Source organism: Schistocerca gregaria, chromosome 4 (assembly GCF_023897955.1).
Source record: "Schistocerca gregaria isolate iqSchGreg1 chromosome 4, iqSchGreg1.2, whole genome shotgun sequence".
Classification (NCBI taxonomy): Eukaryota; Metazoa; Arthropoda; class Insecta; order Orthoptera; family Acrididae; genus Schistocerca; species Schistocerca gregaria.
The window spans coordinates 539,846,978-539,868,902 of record NC_064923.1 but is presented as its reverse complement, the minus strand read 5'-3'; the positions used below and the strand labels follow the sequence as shown (position 1 = coordinate 539,868,902).

At 43.0% G+C, this 21,925-nt stretch overlaps 1 non-coding gene across 1 annotated transcript; it reads left to right on the top strand.

The window, feature by feature from the left end:
- The first annotated feature begins 6,872 nt into the window (after nt 1-6,872).
- Trnas-cga (transfer RNA serine (anticodon CGA)) lies at nt 6,873-6,947 on the top strand. Its single transcript has one exon. It is a non-coding gene; the product is annotated as a tRNA-Ser (tRNA).
- Nucleotides 6,948-21,925: the final 14,978 nt, after the last annotated feature.

Here is a 21,925-nt window from a genome sequence, read left to right as displayed (position 1 = left end):
CTTCAATGTGTTGACATGAGGAAAGTTTCCAACCGATTTCTCATACACAAACAGCAGTTGAGCGGCGTTGCCTGATGAGACGTTGTTGTGATGCGTACCATCACTTTTCCGACTTTGATAAAGATCGGATTTTAGCCTATCGCGATTGCGTTTTATCGTGTCGCGACATTGCTGCTCGCGTTGGTCGAGATCCAATGACTGTTAACAGAATATGGAATCTGTGGGTTCAGGAGGGTAATACGGAATGCCGTGCTGGATCCCAACGGCCTCGTATCACTAGCAGTCGAGATGACAAGCATCCTCATGGCTGTAACGCATCGTGCAGCCACGTCTCGATCCTGGAGTCAACACATGGGGACGTTTGCAAGACGACAGACATCTAAACGAACAGTTCGACGACGTTTGCGGCAGCATGGACTATGAGCTCGGAGATCATGGCTGCGGTTACCCTTGACGCTGCATCACAGACAGGAGTGCCTGTGATGGTGTACCCAACGACGAACCTGCGTGCACGAATGGCAAAACTTCATTTTTTCGCACGAATCCAGGTTCTGTTTACAGCATCATGATGATCGCATCCGTGTTTGGCGACATCGCGGTGTACGCACTTTGAATCAGATGGCTCTGAGCACTAAGGGACTTAACTTCTGAGGTCATCATCCCCCCAGAACTTAGAACAATTAAACCTAACTAACCTAAGGACATCACACACCTAAGGACCTGCCCGAGGCAGGATTCTAACCTGCCACCTGTGCGCACTTTGGAAGCGTGTATTCGTCATCGCCATACTGGCGTATCATCCGGCGTGATGGTATGGGATGCCATTGGTTATACTCCTCGGTCACCTCTTGTTCGCATTGACGGTACTTTGAACAGTGGACGTTACATTTCAGATGTGTTACGACCCGTGGCTCTACCCTTCATTCGATCCCCGCGAAACCCTACATTTAAGCAAGATAATGCACGACCGCATGTTGCAGGTCCTGTACGGCCTTTCTGGATACAGAAAATGTTCAGCTGCTTCCCTGGCCAGCACATTCTCCAGATATGTCACCAATTGAAAACGTCTGGTCAATGTTGACCGAGCAAGTGGCTCGTCACAATACGCCAGTCACTACTCTTGATGAACTGTGGTTACGTGTTGAAGCTGCATGGGCAGCTGCTGTCCACGGCATCCAAGCTCTGTCTGACTTAATGCCCAGGAGTATCAAGGCCGTTATTACAGCCAGAGGTGGTTGTTCTGGGTACTGATATCTCAGAATCTATGCACCCAAATTGCGTGAAAATGTAATCACATGTCAGTTCTGCTATAATATACACTCCAGGAAATGGAAAAAAGAACACATTGACACCGGTGTGTCAGACCCGCCATACTTGCTCCGGACACTGCGAGAGGACTGTACAAGCAATGATCACACGCACGGCACAGCGGACACACCAGGAACCGCGGTGTTGGCCGTCGAATGGCGCTAGCTGCACAGCATTTGTGCACCGCCGCCGTCAGTGTCAGCCAGTTTGCCGTGGCATACGGAGCTCCATCGCAGTCTTTAACACTGGTAGCATGCCGCGACAGCGTGGACGTGAACCGTATGTGCAGTTGACGGACTTTGAGCGAGGGCGTATAGTGGGCATGCGGGAGGCCGGGTGGACGTACCGCCGAATTGCTCAACACGTGGGGAGTGAGGTCTCCACAGTACATCGATGTTGTCGCCAGTGGTCGGCGGAAGGTGCACGTGCCCGTCGACCTGGGACCGGACCGCAGCGACGCACGGATGCACGCCAAGACCGTAGGATCCTACGCAGTGCCGTAGGGGACCGCACCGCCACTTCCCAGCAAATTAGGGACACTCTTGCTCCTGGGGTATCGGCGAGGACCATTCGCAACCGTCTCCCTGAAGCTGGGCTACGGTCCCGCACACCGTTAGGCCGTCTTCCGCTCACGCCCCAACATCGTGCAGCCCGCCTCCAGTGGTGTCGCGACAGGCGTGAATGGAGGGACGAATGGAGACGTGTCGTCTTCAGCGATGAGAGTCGCTTCTGCCTAGGTGTCAATGATGGTCGTATGCGTGTTTGGCGCCGTGCAGGTGAGCGCCACAATCAGGACTGCATACGACCGAGGCACACAGGGCCAACACCCGGCATCATGGTGTGGGGAGCGATCTCCTACACTGGCCGTACAACTCTAGTGATCGTCGAGGGGACACTGAATAGTGCACAGTACATCCAAACCGTCATCGAAGCCATCGTTCTACCATTCCTAGACCGGCAAGGGAACTTGCTGTTCCAACAGGACAATGCACTTCCGCATGTATCCCATGCCACCCAACGTGCTCTAGAAGGTGTAAGTCAACTACCCTGGCCAGCAAGATCTCCGGATCTGTCCCCCATTGAGCATGTTTGGGACTGGATGAAGCGTCGTCTCACGCGGTCTGCACGTCCAGCACGAACGCTGGTCCAACTGAGGCGCCAGGTGGAAATGGCATGTGCAAGCCATTCCACAGGACTACATCCAGCATCTCTACGATCGTCTCCATGGGAGAATAGCAGCCTGCATTGCTGCGAAAGGTGGATATACACTGTACTAGTGCCGACATTGTGCATGCTCTGTTGCCTGTGTCTATGTGCCTGTGGTTCTGTCAGTGTGATCATGTGATGTATCTGACCCCAGGAATGTGTCAATAAAGTTTCCCCTTCCTGGGACAATGAATTCACGGTGTTCTTATTTCAATTTCCGGGAGTGTATTTGTCCAATGAATACCCGTTTATCATCTGAATTTCTCTTGGTGTAGCAATTTTAATGGCCAGTAGTGTATCATCGCCAACCAAATAGCACACTAGTTTTTGCTAAATGGGATGCCGCACCATAAAACCAAAAAACCAAAACTACGAAGAACTGAGCAAGAGGAGAAAATAGAAACTTGTCGCTCCCATTCACGATGGATGAATTACAGAAGGCTATTAAACAGAGTAAAACTGCCTTGGACGACGTACGAACTGAGCAAATTAAACACTTTGGATTAGCACAAGGAGCCGTCGTGCGCTTTTCTGGCACACCAGCTCTTTGGCAGTACTATCGATTACCCGGCTCTGACACGACCTTTGCCCCTGTTGTGATCTGGCGGCGGGTATTTGCGGTAGGGGAGTTGGTCGTCGGACTCGCTGCGAGGCGCTAGGACGTGCTTGAGGGGACGACAAAGCAAACACGCGGGCTCGGCCAGCGGTGGCGCGGCCGGTCTACCTTGCAAGACGGTCCCGAGTTTGTGGTGGACCTGTCTGAGTCAACTTCGGGCGCTGCTCGTCGCATTGCTTTGGGGCCTGTTCTCTCGGAGAGACCCATCCCTCGAGACCATCTCGAACAACGCTCTCCATCGTACGTGCAAGTGGGTTTGCTGCCTTCGTTTCGTCAAACAATTTGTATTGCTGCGAGTGTACTTGTTGGTCGGTTGGTTCTAATGTATGTGTTGTCGAAGTAAGCGCAGCCGGCAGAGTCTGTGTGACCGTACGCAGACCAGCGGTTACTATTTGCTATAAAATCCGCTGGTTGGATGACCATCAAAAGGCAAGTTAGCACGAAGGCGTGCGTGTGATTTTGAGTTATTGGCATCAAGCGACGTCCCTGTAATACTGCTGTAAAGGAAAAAAAACTCTTCACCCACTACCAGTTATTCTGTTATTAGTAAAACATGTATTTTGTAAAGCTAGTCATTTATTTACGTGTACTTCCTTATATACGTGCACTTATTGAATGCACTCACTCAACAGTAATTGGTTTGAGTATTATATTGTTTATCGATTTCTTAACGTATATTGATTGATGTTTGTTTGGTGTTTGCCGTGTCTTGTGCGGTGTGTTTGTGTTCCAGTATCTGCGAGTTGGGCTGCGTGGGTGCGGCGCCACGTCCCGCTGCGGTGCACAGAAGCTGTGACGTGCCGTCTAGTGGGAAGTGACTCCAGGTTGGGCCCCGGCGTTTAGGTGTTGTTTGGACGGCTGGTATGCTGCTTCCAGCATTTAAGTTAAGTCACCTTTGCCCATGGCTGCCTGGGGTCACTACCTATTTGATAAACATAATCTATTTCATATATTCTTTTTAAACAAAAGGTTTTAAAATTGTTGAGTATGATTTGCAATTATAGTCACGTGTTGTGCTGGTTGGGTTTTTTGGGCTTCTAAACGAACTTACGCTTTTCGTAAATCACCTTCATATTGTAAATGATTATTTAAAATTTTTACCATTTCTTTAAATCAGCTTCAGACCGTAATTTATTTGAAATCTCTTCGGGTCATCTCTTTAAGTCTGTTGGTATTTGTTATCTGCTGTCTTGCTTGAGAAGCAAGATATGTGTAATATTTTATAAAAGATGCCCACGTTGATTGTCTCTTACCTGTTTTGAATAAACAATTAATTTGGAAGTTGGTGTTTAAGGAGTGACATTACAGGGGTCTTGACCTTCCATCCTAAGTGTACCCATCATCCCCACTAAGTTTTAAATCGTCTCTCACATATGAAGGGCTTATTTAATAGTGATACAAGTCCATTGTTGTTTATTCTGAGATACAGAGTCCTAAAGTTAAATGAGCGCTGAAAAATCTGCAGTTGAGATACCAGAAATATTCAGGTATATATACGTGAATATTTATTGTATCTCAACTGCAGATTTTTCAGTGCTCATTCAACTTTGGGACTCTGTATCTCAGAATGAACAAAAATGGACTTGTACCACTATTGAAATAAGCCCCTCATATTATTGATCGCTTCCCCCCCCCCCCCCCCCCCCCCCCCATGAACCATGGACCTTGCCGTTGGTGGGGAGACTTGCGTGCCTCAACAATACAGATAGCCGTACCGTAGGTGCAACCACAACGGAGGGGTATGTATTGAGAGGCCAGACAAACGTGTGGTTCCTGAAGAGGGGCAGCAGCCTTTTTAGTAGTTGCAGGGGCAACAGTTTGGATTATTGACTGATCTGGCCTTGTAACACTAACGAAAACGGCCTTGCCGTTGTGGTACTGCGAACGGCTGAAAGCAAGGGGAAACTACAGCCGTAATTTTTCCCGAGGACATTCAGCTTTACTGTATGGTTAAATGATGATGGCGTCCTCTTGGGTAAAATATTCCGGAGGTAAAGTAGCCCCCCATTCGGATCTCCTGGCGGGGACTACTCAAGAGGACGTCGTTATCAGGAGAAAGATCGCAGCGTGGAATGTCAGATCCCTTAATCGGGCAGGTAGGTTAGAAAATTTAAAAAGGGAAATGGATAGGTTAAACTTAGATATAGTGGGAATTAGTGAAATTCGGTGGCAGAAGGAACAAGACCCCTGATCAGATGAATACAGGGCTATAAATACAAAATCAAATAGGGTAATGCATTAGTAGGTTTAATAATGAATAAAAAATAGGAATGCGGGTAAGCTACTACAAACAGCATAGTGAACGTATTGTAGTGGCCAAGATAGACACGAAGCCCACTCCTACTACAGTACTACAAGCTTATATGCCAACTAGCTCTGCAGATGACGAAGAAATTGAAGAAATGTATGATGAGATAAAATAAATTATTCAGGTAGCGAAGGGAGAAGAAAATTTAATATTCATGAGTGACTGGAATTCGACAGTAGGAAAAAGGACAGAAGGAAACATAGTAGGTGAATATGGATTGGGGCTAAGAAATGAAAGACGAAGCCGTTTTGTAGAATTTTGCACAGAGCATAACTTTGTAATAGCTAACACTTGTTTCAAGAATCATAAAAGAAGGTTGTATACATGTAAGAATCCTGGAGATACTAAAAAGTATCAGATAGATTATATAATGGTAAGACAGAGATTTAGGAACCAGGTTTTAAATTGTAGGACATTTCCAGGGGCACATGTGGACTCTGACCACAATCTGTTGGTTATGACCTGTAGATTAAACCTGAAGAAACTGCAAAAAGGTGGGAATTTAAAGAGATGGGACCTGGATAAACTAAAAGAACCAGAGGTTGTACCGAGCTTCAAGGAGAGCATAAGCGAGCAATTGACAGGAATGGGGGAAATAAATACAATAGAAGACGAATGGGTAGCTCTGAGGGATGAAGTAGTGAAGGCAGCAGAGGATCAAGAAGGTAAAAAGACGGGGGCTAGTAGAAATGCTTGGGTAACAGAATAAATATTGAATTTCATTGATGAAAGGAGAAAATATAAAAATGCAGTAAATGAAGCAGGCAAAAACGAATACAAACGTCTCAAAAATGAGATCGACAGGAAGTGCAAAATGGCTAAGCAGGCATGGCTGGAGGACAGATGTATGGATGTAGAGGCTTATCTCACTAGGAGTAAGATAGATACAGCCTACAGGAAAATTAAAGAGACCTTTGGAGAAAAGAGAGCCACTTGTGTGAATATCAAGAGCTCAGATGGACATCCAGTTCTAAGCAAAGAAGGGAAGGCGGAAAGGTGGAAGGAGTATATAGAGGGTTTATACGTGGGCGATGTACTTGAGGACAATATTATGGAAATGGAAGAGGATGTAGATGAAGACGAAATGGGAGATAAGATACTGCGTGAAGAGTTTGACCGGGCACTGAAAGACCTGCGTCGAAACAAGGCCCCGGGAGTAGACAACATTCCATTAGAACTACTGACGGCCTTGGGAGAGCCAGTCATGACAAAACTCTACCATCTGGTGAGTAAGATGTTTGAGGCAGGCGAAATACCCTCAGACTTCAAGAAGAATATAATAATTCCAATCCCAAAGAAAGCAGGTGTTGACAGATGTGAAAATTACCGAACTATCAGTTTAATAAGTCACAGCTGCAAAATACTAACGCGAATTATTTATAGACGAATGGAAAAACTGGTAGAAGTAAAGCTGTGAGTACCGGGAGTGAGTCGTGCTTCGGTAGCTCAGTTGGTAGAGCACTTGCCCGCGAAAGGCAAAGGTCCCGAGTTCGAGTCTCGGTCGGGCACACAGTTTTAATCTGCCAGGAAGTTTCATATCAGCGCACACTCCGCTGCAGAGTGAAAATCTCATTCTGGAATCACATAGCTGACCATCTAATGGAGAGGTAATTTACGAGTCCGATTGCTACACACGGTTAATAAAGCAATTATTAGACCCCAATTAGGAAAAAATAAACTGAACCAAATGGGGACATTGCATTTGGAAGGTGGATTATGACTTGAGAACTTCAGTGCATATTATTGCCACGTGGTCCTCATGCTGCTCAGACCACTGGCCATTGCATGGTGTCCATGCTGGGGACCAGTGAAAAGCTGAAGGGGCAGTCAATGTGTACAGTGTGGCACCAGGGTCAAACAAGACCAGACGTCTTCTGGCACTGCTTAAACTCCAAAATAAAGTCTTGAGCTATTGAGCAATATCCCAGCAGATGTGCGCGTGCCTAATATCAGGAACAGCAGCAGAGTGTTCTACTATACGAGTATAATTCCCTCTCCCTGCTACCCATTGTTCTCCAAAATTCTTGCTAGGAGTATTGCTATATTTGACTTGTCAGTTTAACTATTTGTTAGGAATTTTTGTTGCTGTTGTGTAACCTCCTCTTTTCACTCACTAAAACCGTTGTCAGAACTGTTTCTTTTGAAAGCATTCTGTAGTATCGCTTAGTTTAGCGATATCTCTCTCAGAGTGTGCAATCTGTGTGTCCTGTTGCGTCGTAAATCTTCCTGTCTTCAGGTTCGTCCATTGTGCATTATCGCTTTGACCTTCCGGCGAAGGTCCCTTGCATGCGTACAATGGTTTGGGGAGGCGCCTGGCTGCGTAGCATTGTCTGGCGAGTCCCATGCTCTCTCTGCTCTCTGGGTCTCCGAGGGGCTTGTGGTTCCATTAAATCATAACAACACCGCCAGGCCACATCTACCATAACAGTCACAATATGTTTCCATATGGCATAAGTTACGGTTTATTTTTACCTCTGGACCAACTGGTACCCAAAACTGTTAGTTACACTCATCCACCATTGACATGAAAACATCAGCATAGCATGCAACTGTTGAACCCTAAGTTTAATACTTCACTGCAATCTGAGCATAAGGCGACGGAAGTTAATACGACATACTGCACAGGCTTCTGAGAATTCAGTCTAGCACTGTACCGTTTAAAGATGCGAATGTGTGTAGTCTGTCAGGAACAAAATTAAAATTGATATCAAGTTCAGAAATTTTTGTTGATTTAAAAATAATTTCACAGTATACTAACACTGCAGACAGAACGAACATTATATTTTCATCGCGGGTCACAAACTTGTAGTCCTTTACCGTTCATTGTGCGCTATTAACAACGAATTTAAAGATCAAGCAATTCCTGTTTCACAAATCATTAACCTGAATCACACCAAAAAGCTGCTTATTTGCTTATCGATGGGTCCTGTAATTTGTTATCCATGACTACCATGAAATTTCTCCTAGAAAGAAACCTTTGCTAGCCATAAACCATTTCCAGGGACAAACGAGGTGAAAATTATTCATCAAATAATAAAAGATGTAATCAATAAAATATTACTAGTCAGTAATTTTATTGATCTGTCCAAAGCATTTGACAATGTGAAACATAAAACACCATCATCATCATTTAAGACTGATTATGCCTTTCAGCGTTCAGTCTGGAGCATAGTCCCCCTTATAAAATTCCTCCATGATCCCCTATTCAATGCTAACATTGGTGCTTCTTCTGATGTTAAACCTATTACTTCAAAATCATTCTTAACCGAATCCAGGTACCTTCTCCTTGGTCTGCCCCGACTCCTCCTACCCTCTACTGCTGAACCCATGAGTCTCTTGGGTAACCTTGCTTCTCCCATGCGTGTGACATGACCTCACCATCTAAGCCTGTTCGCCCTGACTGCTACATCTATAGAGTTCATTCCCTGTTTTTCTTTGATTTCCTCATTGTGTACACCCTCCTGCCATTGTTCCCATCTACTAGTACCTGCAATCATCCTAGCTACTTTCATATCCGTAACCTCAACCTTGTTGATAAGGTAACCTGAATCCACCCAGCTTTCGCTCCCATACAACAAAGTTGGTCGAAAGATTGAACGGTACACAGATAACTTAGTCTTGGTACTGACTTCCTTCTTGCAGAACAGAGTAGATCATAGCTGAGCCCTCACTGCATTAGCTTTGCTACACCTCGCTTCCAGTTCTTTCACTATGTTGCCATCCTGTGAGAATATGCATCCTAAGTACTTGAAACCGTCCACCTGTTCTAACTTTGTTCCTCCTATTTGGCACTCAATCCGTTTATATTTCTTTCCTACTGACATTGCTTTCGTTTTGGAGATGCTAATCATCATACCATAGTCCTTACATTTCTGATCTAGCTCTGAAATATTACTTTGCAAACTTTCAATCGAATCTGCCATCAGAACTAAGTCATCCGCATATGCAAGACTGCTTATTTTGTGTTCACATATCTTAATCTTATCCAGCCAGTCTATTGTTTTCAACATGATCCATATATATTATGAACAACAGTGGAGACAGGTTGCAGCCTTGTCTTACCCGTGAAACTACTCTGAACCATGAACATAAAACACCATTAGAAAAAATTATTTTTTTTGATTTGATGGTGTTACAATATTTGGTTTGAATCATATTTAATAAAACAAAACAAAAAGTGGGACAGTAATAAAAGGAAATCAGGGGGAGAAAAGTTTTGACGACTGGAGTGTGAGTGAACTCATTGGTTTACATCCTTGGTCAACACCTCTTACTTATAAATGTAAGTGACCTTCCACGTCAAATGAAATGGTGTTCGTACTTACGCAGTGACTCGGAGTTATAATAAATACCACGGAATGAACCTTACTCCTTGTTGGGAACGAGAAGATAGAAATCTGAGGTTAACTGGGTCTGAGCTACACGTTGGATGAAATAATGATGTCCAGCAGAATAAGGCGATGTGGTCCCGGGTTGGTGAAAGAAAAGTCTCTACATTGGCCTCAGACTGCTCCAACAGCTAAGCTTCCAGACGCGAAGTCCCGTAACAATTGCTGACGCTTTAACTCTCTTTACCCATTGCTTAGTAGTACTCCCATCAACCACATCATTATTGTACACTTTAAACAAACGTTTATGGACGCTCACGTCGGTTTCTTTTTCCACAACCAAAAATTCAGTTAATACACATATCTTGCAAGGAGTACCTTAGGTAGACATAATTAATAATTTTGATTCTTCACTATGGGTCTACTGTCCGTCCAAACTGTCCGAAACATCGTACATGTGCAAAGGAAACATTACATTTGAAGCACCTAAAATATCATTTCCTACACATATTTAGGGCTGTAAAAATAAATAAATAAAACTGAGGTATGATTTAGAATAGGGCCCTAGTACATAACAGATCAAAAACAGAAAACAGTGAACATACACTTATTAATCACTTTCCAGAATTAACATAGTCACAGTGAATTTTTGGAAGTTTTCCTGCGGAACAGAATGTCGCATCATCTCCTTGATATGCGACATGAACAACAGTATATCTTGTTCTGATATTTAACTGTTAAATTCACAGTAATCTTCGAGATGAATCGGTGATCACTTGGCACACTGAGGTACTATGGAGCAAATGCATGTATGTCAAACATAAGAGAGTCGCCACGAGAGCGTCAGTATAGGTTAATCTTTATGCGTCTAAGAATACAACACAGCAAATGCCGAGTAAGCAAATTCACAGTGCTCAAAAATTGCTTGGTTAATCATTATAATCGTTGGTCTGCCAGGAGCGACGCGAAGACTCAGAACAATAATAGCTTGGAGAGCGTAACGGGAACTGATTGGTTTCCGTAATTTGTCAAGCTGGAAACTCTTGTCTCGGTTAAACAGACTGTCTACTAATTTTATCTCCACAGCACCCATGGACATTGAATCCCTATAGTATGAGGTTGCAGTCAGTGTCTTGGCTGTTTCATAAACTATATAATGTCCAGTGAAAACATAGAGTAGCTGTAGAATCCATGAAACAAATAATAATCGGCGTAGGTAAAGGGCTAAACATAACAAATGATGCAGTACTTGAAAGACAAACTTTTACACTTTCTTTTTTTTTTACCACCGTCCGTAGCTGTTGAAAATTGCAGCGAACCAAGCAGAGAAAGTCTTTTTATGCGCTAGTATTCACAGTCGGTAGTGAGTATGCATAGAGCTTTCTGTGACAAGTTTCACAAGACACCAACGGTTTACAAAGCCTAGTGCGGTGGTACAAGAAATTTGTGGAGGATGATTGCTGCAATCGGCGTACTGGTGCTACTCGAGTGACACCACGGTCATTGCACTCGGCACCTCACTATTTTTTCTTCTGGGGTTGCTACACGGATAGTGTTGTCGTAATTCGACTTGGACCACAGCAGATCAGGCCGGGGGGTGACGTGGGATTTTAGGTCATTTCTTTCAGGCGCCCGAGAGGCAATGTGCGGGAGCTAGACGGCGACGAGAGTCAAGCTGAGGTTTTTTTTCAGATCACTGTGGTTGGAGACAGTACAAAATGACTCGTATATCAGGCAGATATGGTGGAAATAATGAAATGAGACTCTCAGTTGGTTTTAAATCTGCTTTTAATGCTCCATCATGTGTTTCCATGAACGTGCCGAAGAGTCCTAAAACGCACTTAATGTAAGTGTAAAATACAGACGAGACTTGTAACCTAAAGCTATTACTAGACGCTCCAGCCAATTACCAGACCAAATGGCCACACAGTCCTGTATCTCTGTTAGGAACAGGGTAAACATAGAAACTGTTAAAAATGGTATTCGAAGCGTTAATCATTAAAGGAGCCAGATACTGTTGCTATAATAGAAACCTTAGTTTCAGAGACACTTCTCAATGGAAGTAACAAGTTGATATAGATAAACTTAGGCATGTGGACAAAGGAAATCCCTGACCACAGTCCAGAGGTATGTCCAGGCAAGTTTTACAAGTCTTCTTTAGTGTACAAGCGTAGTCGAGTATAAGTCTTCCCACTCACGTAGTTCCTGCTGTCAGCTGGTATCCATCCGAAGCACTGGTTTCGAACTACGCCGACGTCGAACTGTGTTGCTGGCTGGAACTCTGCTTGCTCATTGATCAGGTGACCACCATACACTGCGTTTGGGCCTGTTGGCTTGCACTGCACATGGTGTTTGACTGCATCGCCTTTTGCTTCGAATTCGCAATCGGCGAGCATCGTATTAGCGCTTTCTAAATGCGTGTGACCACATGCCGATCTGACGAAAGCGACCGGCGCTTCCTGTCTCAATCCAGTTTGCAAGGCTTACTGCTGATATTCGTACCTAGGTGACTATTTATTGAACTGGCAAACTTCCATGGTTCAGTCATAACAGCATTTATGTTCCATCTGTATCACAGATCCGTGAGGACTTGTGATACCGCACTGTAGCAGCTGTTCTTACCGTCATTTCTGATATGCTGGTCGGATACGAACAGAACTGAACAACCGATTGGGTGTGTACCATGTAACGAAGAATGGACACAAACAAATTCAAATTTTCTGAACGTTACGAGAGAGAGTGTGAGGGAGAGAGAGAGAGAGAGAGAGAGAGACAGAGAGAGAAACTCTGAGGCTTGTCTTTCACACACCGTGTCAGCTGTTCCATCGGTATTGTTCATTTGTATGTACCGAATTTTTGGAGGTGTTTGTTTCATGAACTGTATAACTACCCAGTACATGTCAGACACCGTAGACATGTTGAGCCGTAGAAGCCAGGTGTTCCTTTGGTGTTCTCTGCGCCATTCTTGTACGTTGTGGTAAAAATTAGTAGGACAAACAATATGCGCTGTCACTTCTCTTTAAAAAAATGGCTCTGAGCACTATGGGAATTAACATCTATGGTCATCAGTCCCCTAGAACTTAGTACTTAAACCTAACTAACCTAAGGACATCACACAACACCCAGTCATCACGAGGAGTTCTCTTCATCAAAATCTGTTTTCTGTACTTGTATTATCATCTCGGAGTCCAGGTTATTTTAGTCGGCACGATATATCACTATCACCCGCTTAATATTGGAATACTGTCTGAAAATATTCCTTCATTTACTGAAAATCGTCTTTTTGTAACTTGAAAATTCCTGGAAGATTAAAACTGTGTGCCTGTCCGAGTCTCGAACTTGGGATCTTTGCCTTTCGCGGATAAGTGATCTACCACCTTTCTTTTTTTTATTTAAATTTTGGTCGATATTGTTCGTTTCGTTTGCTCTGGGCGGACGTCACATGACATCCGTTCAAGTTGGTCGCTGATTCCTTTGCTCAGTTTTTCTACAGTGGCAATTGGCACTCTGACCTAACACGCTGAGCTACCGTGCCGGCTACCATCTGTCCTACCCAAGCACAACACACGACCAGTCCCCACTACTTTAATTCCTCCAGTACCTCGTCTCCTACCTTCCTGCTTTCACAGAAAAACTCAGCGAAACTTGCAGAACTCCTGGAAGAAAGGATACTGCGGAGACATGGCTTTTCCACAGCCTCGGGGATGTTTCCAGAATGAAAACATGCTTATAACTTGATGATTTTTCAAATCAATGAAAATAGTAGCAAATATACTTTATTAGCGAACCCGACAATGTTTCAAAATTGCTAAATATACGTAAGGGAATTGGATCCTGACCTCCTTCTTCCCCCTTCACTATATCCGTCCTCCTTTCCACTCACAAGCAACAAATAAAACTTCCCTGTTTTCCGTTATAACCAACTGCGAGGAAGAAATCAATACCGCACATAGTTTCGTATCTAGTATTTGATTTCATTAAATATAACTAAACGGAATATATGTATGTGATTATTAATTTGTCTGAAGGCGTAAATGTCCCTTTATGGTAGTTGAAAGTGTGAGAAAGAAAATGAAGCCGAACTTTTTTACAGCACAGCAGTACACAGCATTTTAATCCTCTCGGTCAGTTTTAAAGAGAACTGTACATTGTTGTTTTAAAAAAATATATAGCCTAAGTAGGTATGCATAGTCATTTGACTATCGTGGCCGGCCGCGGTGGCCTCGCGGTTCTAGGCGCGCAGTCCGGAACCGTGCGACTGCTACGGTCGCAGGTTCGAATCCTGCCTCGGGCATGGATGTGTGTGATGTCCTTAGGTTAGTTAGGTTTAAGTAGTTCTAAGTTCTAGGGGACTGATGACCGTAGCAGTTGAGTCCCATAGTGCTCAGAGCCATTTGAACCATTTTTGAGTATCGTGTAAAAATTTGAAGTAAGTTGGCCATTTACTTTCTGAAATTTTTGATAATGACTTTCCAGTAATATATATTTTATACATATATTTATACACTATATACACTTAAGTATATGGCCTATGTCTGTCCAAATGTTTATTAGAATATCATAAAAACTGAAACAAATCGGTCAAGAACTTTTCTAGACTTTTGCTATTAATTATTCCTCTTTATACATATTAGTATACTACGTATATTTAAAAAATTGTAGCCTAAGTCTGTCTAATTTTTTATTAGATTACTGTTTAAAAATTTGAAGTTAGTCATTCAAGAACTTTGTTAACAACTTTTCGGAACGTTTATTAGAGCATCCTGTAAAAATCGATCTAGAACGTTTCGAGACTTTTAGTAACAGCTTTAAACATCGACTCGTTTTTGTATAATAGTACAGCTTACTGATGACCACTGTCACTAAAAGGGAAGCAAAAGAAATAGAAGTGCAAAAAATAGCCTACAGCGTTTTTGGTAAACTAAGTAGAGTTCTACACTCTGTTGTGAGAAGAGTCATAGCAGGCAGGGGACGAGGAATCCAGTGGGGGATCCATGAACGTCTGGAGGATTTGGATTTTGCACACGACATAGTGTTATTAGCTCAAAGGCTGACTGATATGCAAGCTAAATTAAACTTGCTGAAGTAAGAAGCAGAGACCGCTGGCCTCAAGATAAATACAGGCAAAATAAAGGAAATGTAAGTAAATTCAGATAACATGGAGGTGCCACTGTTAATAGGTGAGCAGCGGGTGGAGACTGATAACTCATTCCTGTATCTGGGTAGTATAGTGACGGAAGATGGTGGAGCTGGAGATGACGTGAAAAACCGCATTAAAAAGGCAAATGCTGCCTTCTTACAATTGTATCCAATATGCAAAAATAGAAATATCACGTACAAAACAAAAATCCCTATTTTTAATACAAACGTGAAAGCTGTCGTTCTGTACGCCACTGAAAGCTGGAAAATGGATAAAAAGATAACATTCCAGTTACAAAGCTTCATAAATAGATGTCTTCGACGCATCGTGAATATCTGGCGGCCAGAAAAAAATGTAATGAGGAGCTCTGGCGAATAACAAACCAGATACCTATAGACGACCAGATACGAGAGAGAAAGTGGGATTGGTTGGGGCACACCTTGAGAAAACCAGATGGAGCCTTCGGAAAAACGCATTGGAATGGAATCCCCAGGGAACAAGGAAGAGAGGAAGACAAAGGGGCACATGGAAGAGGACAGTGGAAGGGGAAGCAAAAAGAGTTGGCAAGACCTGGGCAGAATTGAGGCAAATGGCCAAAGACAGAGACGGATGGCGAGTTCTCCTATATGCCCTATGCCCCCATAGCGGCCAAAGGAACTAAGTCAGGTAAGTCAGGTAGAGTTTATAGACCGAAGCATCCAATGATATCATTCAGAATTAGAGATTCTGTTAGCGAGTAGTGGAGAGGCAAATTTACAAATGAATAGAACGGGAAAACAAATAAGCGAAAAAATAATTATACCTCCAACTGAAATAAAATGGGGATGGGTGGGACGTGTAGTCTGGCGAATGGATGCCACATGAATAAAGGGAGATCTCTTCTAGGGCCACAGAAAACAGAAAAGATCGAGATGTTGTCCCTGTGGAAATGAAGCAGGTATCATTGGGTAATGAAATTAACGATGTAAGGAACGTTATAAGATTCTGAGATCTCCACAACACTGTGGAATTAATGAAGATTCATTGCACTCCAGTGTGTGTCGATGTGGCTATATTAGGGGCGTAATGGTTTGTCTCGTTAAGGAGTTTTGAAATGAACTAATTCGTCATTGCTGCGAACTCACCAGAATGAACGAAACAGCTATAGTTCATGCTTTCTTCGTACACTTAAGTTCAGCAAGAACACAAAGGAGACTACAAATTTCTACTACTGCTCGAGGTTGGATAAGCTATGATTACGTATCCAGGCACGCAGAGGTTATAATAATGTCCTTATAAACGTTTGCAACGATCAAAAAGATGTTCCCTGATTAAGACCGTTGAACGTTGTTGCCGCAGCTAAGGTACGTCGTTACGCCGGTACGACGGTATCGTCCTCTCTGTACGCCGCCGGGGTAATTCTCAGTTATCAAGTTGCAGCGCCCGTGATCATAAATTCAGGTCTTTGAACTCGGGACGGCTTAGCTCCATAACCGAGGAACGGGTGAACCTTAATCTCGGCTGTAAGACGCGGAAGCTAATTAGGGGCGACATCCGCTAAGCCATTATTAGCGCGATAACTGTGAGTAACACGCGTGCGCTGGCTGCGGCTCGCTTACCCGGCGCCGCTGGGCCGGCACGCGTGCAGAGAGCGCGCCCCGCAGGTTGGCGCCCTGCAACCCAAGAAGGCGGCAACCCCGCTCCGAAACGGTTTCATTGCGGGACTGTAGATTCAGAAAGTTGACAAAGTGAAAGGGGCATTAGAACATGATGCCTATTTCTATTTTCTTGAACGTCGGGCCACCACTTACTCTCAAGATTGCTGCGGATATACATTTATATCCAACTAACTAACGTGTAAGTATGAACAGGGCATGTATTTCAAGGTGCTGGTTGCAGCTTCCCGACTTAACTGCTCACTCGAACACCTCATCATGTAGTGGGAAAAATTTCCTAACCGACAGGGACCGGAAAATAGGGTTGCGCCTTGTCAGTGACAATTGGTTTCAGACCATAGAGAAGTTGAAGACCTCCCCAACGAAGGTTGTGTATCATATTTTCATGATTTTCCAGGAACTAAAAATAATTGTTGTTTTCCTTTGGTGCCATTCACACTGTCAGAAACAGTATCGCAACACCAAGAAGACGTTGTGCGACATAAAAGAAAGTTGGTAGGTGTGTTCCTACATCCGAAAGATGACATCCATTCATATTTCGCTCCAGTCACATATGAGTGCCGGTAATAGCGCCACTATGGCGTCGCAAAGCGGATTTCAAAAATGGTTCAAATGGCTCTGAGCACTATGGGACTTAACTGCTGAGGTCATCAGTCCCCTAGAACTCAGAACTACTTAAACCTAACTAACCTAAGGACATCACACTCATCCATTCCCGAGGCAGGATTAGAACCTGTGACCGTAGCGGTTGCGCGGTTCCAATCTCTAGCGCCTAGAACCGCTCGGCCACTCCGGCTGGCAAAGCGGGTTTGCTTTAAATGTACGCTGTACTGATCACCTTTGAGACTGGCGTGTTGAGTTCATGTTAGTCAAGAATACCTGGATGACGACGAAGTCGACGTTATGAAAACCTCAGTAAGTCTGAATGAATTGGGTAAAGCTAAAAAAAAACTAGTTCTATACAGGACAAGAAACAATAACAAAGAACAACAGCAAAAATAAATTGAACTGTTCACTGACAAAGTAAGTTCACATACAATTTCCTGTACTGAACGACAATTCAGTGAGTCCCTACTTTCTCTGCCGGTAGAGGAAGAAGCCCATTGCTCAACACAGGAATTCGGTATTGACGGAGAAAACTGAAAAACTTCAGAGAAGGGCAACTCGTTCTGTATTATCGTGAAGTAGAGGAGTGAGTCTCATGGATACGATACCCGAGTTGGGGTGGCAGTCATTAAAACAATGGCTCCTTCCATTGCGGCGAGTTCTTTGCACGAAATTTCGATCTGCAACGTTCTCCTTCAAGCGCGAAATTATTTTGTTGGCACCCTACTACGTAGGGTGAGGCGATCATTGTAATAAAAATGAGAGAAATCAGAGATTGTACCGAAAGATTTAAGTGTTTGTTTTTCCCGTGCGTTGGTAGAGAGCGGAACGGTAGAGAAACAGTGTGAAAGTGGTTCGATGATCTCTCTGTCAGGCACTTAAGTGTGAATTACAGTGCAGTAATTTAGATGTAGGAAACCTCGTAACATGTTTAGCGATTTGAACCTCAGGTTGATTTTATTTGTTTCTACCAGAAAATGACGTACCCTAGGGTGAATGAGATAATGACTAAGACGCAGGTATACGGCATTTAGATTATTTGCATGTATTTAATAATTTTTGAGTTTGGGCCACATTTCATAAGTCCTTCTAGATAAAAGTCATTCTGACCCGTTTGCTTTATAATGAAAGATATACAAGTTTCCGATAATATGTACTTCTATTCAGACGTAGTGTTGATACTCATTACTCTTCCTTTCCACGGATTAACGCAGAAGTCCCAGAGCAGAAAGCTATGGCCAATAACAATAAACTACTGCTCCTTTGCTCCAAAATACGCTGTCAAAACAAGGTAGTCCTATAATAGCGTCATTGTCCTGTTGTTCTGCCCAAACCAAAGGCAGGCGAAACAAATTATTCTAGTGTACAATTTTTAGGTTATAACGATACACATCGTTCTTGCAGGTGCCATATATGAAGTACTTTTTGAGGCACGTCTTCACTAGCTGCTGAACTACAAGATTTTCCACTGTTCCTCATTCTTTTCTTGACGTTCCACTTTAAGTTTGATTGATCTATTTTATTTTCTGTTTAGTGAAGAGTATCTTTTGGAGCTAAAGATACATCAGCCACATTCGCGTTTTTCACTGATATACACCATTCTTCCAGGGTGATTGACTTCACAACTATATACAGCTTAACTTGTAAACAGGAAAAAAGATATCCGTTGCTATGGTAGCGGATTTCGTGTGACGTACCAATTTATTCCAGTGAAAAATCGATATTGCCACAAATGTGATACAACCTTCTTTCACGGAGGTCTTCAATCGCTGTTGCCAGTGAATGCGGAGGAACTGTGCACAATGGACATTTGAAGTTTTATAGCTCGCGGAAGGCCATTCATTGTTCACAGCGGCAGATAAACCTACATCTTCTGAATAGGACAAAAAACATAGAAATTGGACAGCAGCCGACTGGAGGCGTTTTGTGCGGACTGGCAGGTCACGCTTTTGTCTCTTTTGGAATGGTGCACCGGTGGCCGAATGAAGCGGTTAGCTCGCAGTGTGTGGTATGTGCTTCTGCGACGTTTCGGAGATATTTCTCGTTCCATAACTTGGAACCATTCATTTAAATTACTCTTACGAACAGTAGAACATTTATTTCAGTGTTCCTGGTTACCACTACAGCCTTCCAATGATTATGCTTAGGCACTCTTCCGAGATGTAGCAGCAATGTACATGGGAATCTATGCTTACGTTTCTGGTCTGGGTTCCTGGATTCTGGATTGCGTTCCTGGGTTTTGATGATTCATCTACTGTTTGGATTGTTACAATTGTGTAGTCATTTTCTTCTTATTTTCATTCAGTATTGGCTGATTCAAACTAAATGAGACAGAGTCAACATTACCTTCTTACTGGATGAATGCTCACTGATATGAGTCTGACTCTTTGTTTATGTGCTGTAATGATGAATTAATTATTCGTCCGTCAACAAGGCTTCCGAAAAATCATCGTGTATCTGTTTCATATGCAGCACAGCTACACTGACCCGAACTTTTATGTTACGTAGGATCTTGGGCGCTCACCCTGGAGAAATGTAAAAATCTTATGCTACGGTTTCGATGGTTGCTATACGCCTGTCACCGGACTAACAGATTCCGCTGTCTACAGTATTATACATATATGTTTTTCAGTGACCATTTTGTGCCTTTCAGTTCTGAGCGGTCGCAGTGAAACAACAGTTTCCATATTTTTCCTGTTGAATTTATTGTTTAATATACCATCGTTGTTTCTACAAGAATTTGCTCCGCTCGTTTCATATAACAATACACATGAAATACTGGCACGACTTCCCACATTACTGAAGACGAAAGCTGTGACGTTTGTCTGGGTCATCGTAATGCGTATATGTGACTAAAGTGCGAAACACACAGAAGAAAAAATGGAGAATCTCATTGTGAGAGGAGGAGATAGCAAAGAAGCCGGCCGCGGTGGTCTCGCGGTTCTAGGCGCGCAGTCCGGAACCATGCGACTGCTACGGTCGCAGGTTCGAATCCTGCCTCGGGCATGGATGTGTGTGATGCCCTTACGTTAGTTAGGTTTAAGTAGTTCTAAGTTCTAGGGGACTGATGACCACAGCAGTTGAGTCCCATAGTGCTCAGAGCCATTTGAACCAGATAGCAAAGATACACCATACATCTTCTAAATGCCTGTAGATATTTGAAATTATTTAGTACCCCGCAGTCACGAAGATGTAATTAAATTATGATAGGGGGGAGATGGGTAGTACTAATGAAGCTCTCAAAATGTCATGTTATAACGAAACAAACAAACCGAAAGTGCAGCATATACAAGAAGCATATATGTAACAGCCATGAAAGTAACTACCATACGAACGCTAATAGTACGGTGCTCACTTGATTGAAAAATAATGAACCAATTCTTAAACAGAAGCGAGTCGAAAGCTCTAAGCTCTTTCCATAAAATAGAGACAAACATGGGAACAGCAAAAAATTGCTAACTAACTAAAAACGGAGCACACCCACATTCGAACAGGTTCGAAAGTAATTGATGGCCATATCCAAAAATAAATTTAAACATCTGACAACTGACGAGCTACCCATCCCCACGAAACATACCAACAACATGCCTATGTCCTCAATATAGCTGAAGATCTTATCTACTATGAGCCGAAGCAGCAAATATAGACTAAATTGTTGGTTCCAACGAAAACGGGCTGCTATGATAAAGCAATCTCGAACAGATAAACAGCACTCTGGTGGCAACAATAAAGCAATAAAACCGGAATATCATATGGAGAACCTTCTAATTTCACGTTAAATTAGGCTATGAATGATTGCTAGACTGGGTAAGGCACAACATATTGTCTTGGAGAAAAAAGTTCGAACAGGAAAGAGTTACGAGAGAACGTAACGGTAATAAATTCTAAATAGCCCGACTGTTGAACACACACCAACTAGGCCACGAAAACATAATTATGAACACGTAGCACAATGATAATTGTTCTCTGTCATGTGGCTCATAGTAGTCTGCAAAATGTATAAGGATGCAAATTTGAAGAGGATGTAGATAAAACTTGACACCAGATATAGAACTATGTTTTCAGTTCTCAGTAACGATACAATTTGTGTTAAATACCACGCGACGTCGTATTCAATCACGGTATCACACATAGGAGACCATTTGCAAGTTACTCTTGTTTTTAGTTATCTTTTCTTTAACAGCTTGTAACTCGCTCTCTAATGAAATGGACAACCACACCATTATAGAATTCCTGAAAGTCTGCATCCCAGCAGCACAGTAGACAATTCAGGGACCACATGAAATCCAAAATCTGCGTAATGCCTATTTCATCCGCAGCTAAAATACTGTCCTTTGGAACACCTTGAAAGAGTCATGTGGAGTCAAATGTGGTAGCAACGAATTAACGTACTTGTTAAATAAAGTGTTGAAATGGGGATATAAACAATCGTTTTCTGTGGTTTACGTTTTTAACAGATGACAAACAACAGATAAAAAATAGTAAAATGATAACAAAAGAAAAGCTTAAAAATGTAAGAAAATGAGAGTGACATCAAGGGCCTAATGATTTGTGTTCTGAATCGCTCTTCGAACGGTGTTTCTTTAATTAATCAGAAAACGGCCCCGCGAATAGCTGCGACAGCACTCTAATCAACAGAAGAAAAATATTTTAACTTTATTATGGAGCTTGAGAGAATTCTAAATTTTCATACGACACGTGGCGTTGAACAAGGTAGTTTAACAATCCTATGGCTCACTTTTAAAACAAATAAAGAAT